Source organism: Lontra canadensis, unplaced genomic scaffold (genome assembly GCF_010015895.1).
Source record: "Lontra canadensis isolate GAN:19392208 unplaced genomic scaffold, GSC_riverotter_1.0 scaffold1, whole genome shotgun sequence".
NCBI lineage: Eukaryota > Metazoa > Chordata > Mammalia > Carnivora > Mustelidae > Lontra > Lontra canadensis.
In genome coordinates, this window is record NW_022630995.1 from 5634285 (window position 1) to 5642662 (window position 8378).

At 42.8% G+C, this 8378-nt stretch overlaps 1 pseudogene; it reads left to right on the forward strand.

Annotated features, from left to right (window-relative positions):
- Window positions 1-7675: 7675 nt before the first annotated feature.
- On the forward strand, window positions 7676-8121 carry LOC116871474 (annotated as a pseudogene).
- Window positions 8122-8378: the final 257 nt, after the last annotated feature.

Below are 8378 nucleotides of genomic sequence, written 5' to 3' on the forward strand. Positions count from 1 at the left end.
AAGTCCCCTATTATATTGTTAAGGTGTTTAATTTTGTTATTGATTTATGTAATTGGCTTCTCCCAAGTTAGAAGCATAAATATTTACAATTGTTAGATCTTGAATAGACCCTTTAATTATGATAGTGTCCCTCTACATCCCTTACTACAGTCATTGGTTTAAAGTATGATTTGTCTGATAGGATGGTTACCCCCACTTTCTTTTGATGTCCATTAGCATGATAAATGGCTCTCCCCCTAGCCACTTTCAATCTGGAGGGGTCTTTGGGTCTAAAATGAGTCTCTTATAGACAACATATGAAAGGGTCTTCTTTATTCAATCTGATACCAAGTGCCTTTTGACTAGAGTTTTTAGCTCATTTACATTCAGAGTAACTATTGAGAGGAATTTAGTGCTATTTTATTACTTGTGAAGTCTCTGTTTCTGTAGATTATCTCTGTTCCTTTCTGGCCTATGTTAATTTGGAGCTCTCCACTTCCAGAATCCCCTTTAATATTTCTTTCAGGCAGTTTATTACTCACAAATTCTTTTAGTTTCTGTCTGTCCTGGAAACTCTTTATCTCTTCTATTCTGAAGGACAACCTTGTTTGTTCAGTATTCTTGGCTGCATGTTTTTCTCGTTTAATACCTTGAATATATTATGCCAGCATTATCTGGCTTGCCAGGTCCCTGGACAGGTCTTCTGCCAGTCTAATGTTTCTACCCTTGTAGGTTAAGGACCTCTTGTCTCAGGACACCTTCAGGATTTTTCTTTATCTGACATTTGCAAGCTTCATTATTGTATGTCGAGGTGTTGATCTATTTTTGTTCATTTGGGGGGTTCCTCTGTGCCTCCTGGGCTTTAATGCCTGTTTCCTTCCCCACATTAGGGAAGTTCTCAAATATGATTTGCTCAAATATACCTTCTCTGTCCCTCTTTCTTCTGGGACCCCAATAATTCTAGTATTGTTTTGCCTTATGGTATCACTGATTTCATAAAGCCTCCCCTCATGACCCATTAGTTTCTCTTTTCTTCAGCTTCCTTTTCATCATTTTGTCTTCTACATTGCTATTCTCTGCCTCATTTATTCTGCATTAGAGCATCCATTTTAGACTACATCTCAGTTAAAGCCTTTATTTCAACCTGATTAGATTTTAGTTCTTTTGTTTCTACAATAACAGATTCTCTAATGTCTTTTATGCTTTTTATGTCTGTCTAGTATCTTTATAATTATTTCTGAATCTACATCTGACATACTTCCATCCATATCGATTTAATCTATGGCAGAGAGTATTATCTGTTTGTGAATTTCTCTTTCTAGTCATTTTGTCCAGAGAGTAGATGAGAGAACAAACTCAAAAGGATCAACCACAACCCCAGAGAAGTACACACTAGACAAACCCAAAGAGACCCAAAACCAGGAAGTGAAAGAATATAATCTCCCAGGTGGACAAAACAGGGTGATACACTTGGTCCTGTGTATATCTGGATATGTTAGAAGACCCTTGATCCCAAAATTGTAAAGAAAAACATACAAAAATAAAATTGAATTACAGTGAAAGAAAGCTAAGTACAAAAATGAAAGTGAAGACTTAACAAGTTGATAAAGAAACATTGAAAAGGAAAATAAAAATTTTAAACTGAGAGACTAAAGACTCATAAGAAAAATAACCCTCAAATTCTCTATACTATTTTCTCTGACACAGGAGTTTCAGTTCTGTGTGATCCATACTTGGGATTCCCCTGATGTTCCTGCTGGCCTTCTAGAGGAGGGGCCTATTGCACTGATTCTCAGGTGTCTTTGTGTGGGCAGAGTTGCACCACCCCTTGCCAGGGGGCGAGGCTCATTGTAAGCTACTTTGGGTTGCTCTCTGTGGCTTTTATTCTCTGAAGGCTTTTTTGTGCTGATTTGGTGTGGGGGGAAGATGGCAGCACCCCAGTCTTCAGCCCAGGAGCTGAATGATCACCAGTCCCACTCTTCAGTACACCCTCAGGGAAAAGCAGTCAATCACATTTGTGTGTGCCAAACTCTTCAGACTGTTGTGCACCCATGCCACTCCTCCCATGGGAAGGAGGAGGGTTGCTGCAGCTCTGTGGCTTGCTCAGCCCCTGCTTGCAGTGAGGTCTCCTGGTTAGGCCATGGTTCACTGCTATGGCAAACAGCTGAGAACCCATTCCAGAACTCACTCATTGCAGCTGGCCTCCCCGAACCAATGCTTGGGAACTTTGCCACATTCAGGTACCCCTGTTCTGTGACCCCAGGGATCCTGAGACCACACACTATCCCACCTGGATTGTGTCCCACTTCACCTGAGCACCTTTCAGGCAGGGAGGTCCCTTAGACTTCCAGAAGTTTCAACTTTGCACTCCACTGCTGTATCATTTTCTGGTAACTGCCTGATGGAGGCTTCCTCCATGCAGGATTTATCTTCTGATAGATCCCCTCAGATTCACTTCTCTGCTCCTCCTACCCTAAACAAGTTGTCCCTTTTCTATTCATAGAATTGCAGCAATTCTTTTAGAGCTCAGGTTGAATCACAGGTGTTCAGAATGATTTGAAAGTTATCTAGCTGAATTCCAGGGACTAGATGAAACAAAGGTCACCTACACATCTTCTCCCTCCCCACCACATCAGGTGTCTTGACAGTTATTCTTTGTCCTTTAGGCTGTTACCTCCAATATAAACACCCCTCAGTTCTCTGAATGCCTCAGAAACCTCACCAGTGATAGCACAGACCAAAAACCACCTTGGGCTTTTCCAAGCTTCTCCTTCAGCTCAAACATGACCTTGCTTCCATCAGACCATCACATCAGACCACTGCGGAAGTGAGACTACATTTTGTTGTCAGCTCGGGGGCTTTCCTGACACTGCAGTGAAGCTTCATTCCCTTCATTCCATACTTCAGTTCTTCAAAGCCCCTTCTATCACCCAGTTGAGTAAGATTGTGCCTGGATTAGACCCCAAGTTTTAAATAAGGTCATCGTGGCTTTTATCGTAATGAGAAGTTTAAGCTAAAGATGAAGTCTACAACACTTTAACATTAATTCAGAGAATAACAGCCAGACTTCAAAGTTGGTTCTGATTGCCAGCATGCTTTCCCTCACCCTCTTCCTCAGAGTTTGTTTTGCAATGGATTAAGCACCTTGAGCCATAGCTGGTTGTTTGTGTTTCTCCTTAAGCTATGCTGTAGTTTCCCAAAGGGCAAGGCTCCCTTACCAGAGTGTGCTCAGCACAGGGGTATTCAATCTCCCTGCCTATAGACTAATCTCACTCAACACACAATCTTCAGAGAAGAGTTGTTTGCTCGCAGCCAGTCACTTGTTGCAGTCACCAGTCTCACGACCATGGCTCTGGTTTGGGAGGTGGGGGAGGGAAAACTGACCTGGATAACTTCTAACCACCATAGGTCACACCCACAGGCTTCTGCAGGAAGAGGAAAAAAGGCCAGTCTTTGGAGTTTAGCAGGATCAGGTTTGTGAAAAGGCCGTTATGTAAGCAAATTGCTTTATGCATCAAAGTACTCAGACCCATAATGAAGGCCACAGTTTCCTTTTGAGCTTTTTCTCCAACTCTGTCTCCATTGAAGACCTCAAACTTAACACTGACACACACATCCCAGAAGCCTGAAGACCCAGAGTGAGATCATTTCTACTCAAACTCAAAAGTCTACCAGAGGAAGAAAGGAGATTAGGCCTAGAAATGGAGTTTCCCTAGACAGATCCTGAGAATTTGGAGAAGTTAATGCTGTAGTCACAGCTTCAAGCTTGAGGTGTCTTAATAGGAAGAGATTAAAAAAAATAAAATGGGTGAGTTCAACAAGCCTAAGTATCGTATTTAAACATTTCCAACTATGCTCCCCAATAACCTTGGATATTCTCTTGGATACCCAGCAAGCTGGGTAAAGTATATATTTTCCCCTGCTGCTCCTGAAGCAGGCTTTTCTTTGCTATGCATCAAGGTTAAAAAGAAAAAAAAAAAAGGTTTAAAGCCCACTGGCTGGAATTAGGATGTCTAATATTGCCTCACGTACATGTAGATTTATCGTGGGAAATGGTCTCGATATTCAGAGCACTACCATTAACAAAACCCTTGAGAAACTTACAGCTTCTAGAGGCACACGTTTTGGTTCACCTGGTTACAGTTTATAATTGTATTCTCTCGCCTTTGAGTTTTGCTACTGCACTTGCTGAGTACTTATCTCAGTGGCTGACTACGATTAAGGCAAGGAGATTGGTCTTTGACTACGGACACTTTAAAATTTGGTGCTAAGAAATAAGATCCAGCGAACAACCGGTTTCCTGGGAAAGTAGCAGTGAACTCTGGTTTTGAGCAGCACTAGGTAAACACTAGATACTAAGCCGAAACCCAAGAAAGGAGTTGAACCCAAAAATGGTCTTGACACAACAGAATCATTTCTATTAATGCCACCCTGAGAGCTTGTTAGGGTTTGAGTTACGAAGAGCTAAATCTCAGACAAGTTTTAGGAGAAAACGTAAGAGGTATGGGCTGATGAGGTCAATAGGCCAGAAAGCAGACAGACGGCACATCGGGCCAAAGCTCAGAGGTATCCACAGAGAGGACTTGCCGTAAATCATGGCTAAATTCCGACTGGCAGCAGAGAATCCTGCACTACTACAGGTTTTGTTCTAAAAGAAATTTGACATTTAAAAAGCTTGACGGCATTCAACCTCTTCTCTCCCATCCCTAATTATGCTCTTAGCTACAGGGTGGTCTCCTAACCCACCTCTCGTCAAACCCTGGTTTGATAACTAGAGCCATGAGGCCCCAGAAGCCCCTACAGTAACACCAACATAGAGACAGCAGCTTCATGGGACACATCTGCAGTTGAGTCCTTAATTAGTCCAACAGTTGGAATCAATGGTTTTGTCCAGCACTTCTAAGGTAAGAAAAGCCTACTTTTCAGGGTCTCCAGGTTTCCATTGAGGGGCCAGTATTTTGTCCAGTTATCCACTTAAGTATTTTGTCAATTTGGAGTTGGGAATATGGTTTGCTTTTTGTTTTTCCTTTGGCCTGTGTAGTTAATGAGGTTTACAGAAATGGGAAGAGGGCTAGTGGACAAAATATACCATACACTTTATCTTCGATTTCACTTATATTTAAGTGAATTCTTGATTGACCATTAAATCAGTAATATGCCAGCTTCTGGAATTATTAGAAGCAGAGAAACTTTGCTATCAGTAAAGAGACAGTTACTGGTGAGAACTCTGCCGGATGAGTAATGAGAAAATTGGTTTTCTGTGTTGGGAGCCATGAAGAAGCTAAGCCACTCCCTGCTACCCCTGGGCTTCCTCTTGCTGGAGTCCCTTCCCCACACAGACCCAACAACCCAGTTCTAATTGTAACCATTAACTAGCAGTGTCCTTTGGAAAGGCTGAGACTCCAGATCCCCGATCTCATCTGTTGAGGGATTCCACATCAAGCAGATGGCTTACCCAGAACTATACACATCCTGAGCACAAGATCTACAAAAGCTTTGCTTTTGAGCCCAGCTTCCTTCATGAGTACAGTATTAACAGAATTAACTCCCCACTCATTGGGATGAGGGTAGACAAAGTTGTGTATCCTTGGGCTTTTTCCCCCATTTTTCCAGGTTTTTCTCAAAGCAAGTAGACCTAGGTGTTTAGGTATAGTGTGATTTTTACAAGAGACCACTTTATATGGCTGAACACAAACTGCAATACAGCTTGCTATGTAGCACTTAGGAGATCACAGTCACTATATCCATCACATAGGATACTCTTGATCAATCTCTTAAAAAGATGCCACATTATCCCCTTTCTCTAGGACAACCACTGTTCCTCCATAAGGTCAGGGAAGCCTCAATTCTCACAGTGCTCTGGATAACCATCTAAACAGCTTGTTTCCTCATTATCCTCCACTGCAAAGGGTTCTAACCATTTACTCATCAGGAAACTTCTCGCAGATAAACAATTCTGAAATTAAGGAGGAGTCCAAGGTGAGGTAATACATTTCCCCCTCAGCTGTACATTCAAGTAAGGGAGTTTCAGCCCACAGCCCACAGGTTTTTTTTTTTTTTTCTTTTTATCCTTTTCAGGTCAGACAACTGCTTCCTAAAGGACTGTGGCTAAAAACCTTAACTCCCTGGAAAAAAAGACTCAAAAGCCACATGATGCTTGACATTCACTTTAGTCCTTTACTACTTATCATTAAAGATACTTCCTCCTCTTGAAGAAATGAAATTCAAAAATACTGTACATTTTCTGCCCTTAATTTTCAGCTAAGCTTGGTCTAACTTTTAGTCTCCAAAATGAAAGTAGTAGTTTTCCCTCACTTTCTGCCATTATTTTTTTCTGCCATTACTTTAGACAGGAGTTTCCAACCGAGACTTTACGACTCCAGATGAAGGCTAGAAAAAACATTTAAAAGATTTATGTGAGGAAACCAAAATTAGCGAATTTGCCTCAAGGACAGGAACCATGTACTCTTAGGTTATACAACTGCACTAAGGTAGCTGGAAGAGTGATTTTGCTGAAACATCTTCTAAGCTGGAGGTTAAAGAGAAGCCAATTAAAAGCAGGATGACTTCTAAGTGAGATTTGAGCATGAGAGAAGAAAACTGGAAGTTTCAATGTTGTTCCTCCAAGAACTCCCTTTAGGAACCCCAATAGTTAGAAAAGTTTCTCCTCCATCTGTATTTCAAAGAAGACATGCCTGATAAAATGACTTCAGGAAGTAACCATAGCCTCCTAGGAGATATTTTGTCTGCAAACAGCTGGTTTGGTTTTGTTTGCTTGAGATTCCCTTGTCTTTTTTCTTCATTTGCCTTTCATTTCTAAAGTAAGCTGCCCCCGATTTCCCTTAAGATCTAGAAGTTTGATTCTTCCCACTCACCCCCTCCTAACCAGCTACTAGGAGGACTGTAAAATTTCACATTTGCTCACTAACCACCGTTAACACCCTACAGCAGCAGAGCAAGAAACGACGTCACCAGCCTCCCCCCACCCCCGCTTTTTTTTTTTTTTTTTTAATAGTCAAAGCCCCGCCTTCATCTTGGGTGCAAACCAATGAGAACACCCAGGACCTACTGCCACTCTGCAATTGGTCCAGGATTTCAGGCCTGTGGAAAAAAAAAATTGGCCTCCAGATGCCCAGATGCCCGAGTCTTCTCAATAGGTTTCCTACTTTAAAGAGGCACTACCCTGCCTCTTTGTTTCTGTTTTTGTTTTTTACTGCATTGCAAAGCCTGCTGAGTGATTGAAGACCTTGTAAAGGAGTAGTTTAGAGTCACCTTTGAAAAATGGCTCAATCAGCTCCTCCTCTAGCACTTAGTCTTAATATAAAAGAATTTTAGGGGTGGCACAGTGGTTAGGGGTCCACTCTTGGTTTCAAGCTCAGGTCATGAGCTAGGGGTTGTGAGAGTGAGTCCCCATGGGGCTCCAAGCTCAGTGTGAAGTCTGGTTGAGTTTTTCACTCCCTTTGTCCCTATCCCCTACGCCCCACCCCTGTGTGTGCATGTTCTCTCTCTCTCTCTCTCAAAAATAAATAAGTCTTTAAAAATGAATAAAACATGTTGAGTGTGTCTTAAGGAATATCAAAAGGAGAAATAGGAAGGGGTAACATACACGCACAACTGCTCCAGTTGGGCTCCCCTCTTTCTTGGCCCAATTCAACGATAGTGCCCAAGGGCAGGGCATGATGGCCCCCAAGGGCAGGGCGTGATGGCCGTGGGTACGAGCAGCCCACTGGCCCTCTCCCCGCTCCTGTCCCTGCTGCTCTTCCTCGGGATGCACGTGTATCACCTCCAGCTGGCCTGCACGCAGTGGCTCACCATCAAGGGGTGCCTGCTGGGCTCCAGCCTTTTAGTCTTCTTTCTCATGCCACCAGGAATCTTGAGAATGTTGTCTCTGGCAAAGGATTCCAAGCAAAGATCTTCCCTGAGATTCTTCCCTGTCTCCTGTTGGCTCTCCTTGCATCTGGCCTCGCCCACCAAGTATGCATTGCCCTCTGCCTCACCTCCATGGTTGGCCTCTACGACATCAATAAGATCTCCTCCACTCTGTGCCAGACAACAATTCCATTCCTCACACCAGCCAAGATCCCGGGAAGGACAAATAGAGAAACTGACCCCAGGTGTTCAATAAAGGGGATTCTTTGGTGAAAAGAGGGAGAAGAAGGAGAAGGAGGAGAAGAAGAAGGAGGGGGGGAGGTGGAAGGGGAAGGGGAGGGGGAAGGGGATGAAGAAGAAACAAGAAAGAAAGAAGGAAGGAAGGAAAGGAAAGAAAGAAAGGAAGAAAATATGAGTAGCTCTTTGGTCACACACTGGTGTTGGAGTCAAACATCCTAACCCTGAGACAGCACTAATGATCATGCTCACCTGTGTCATTCATTTATTCTTTCATTCACAACTATCATTAA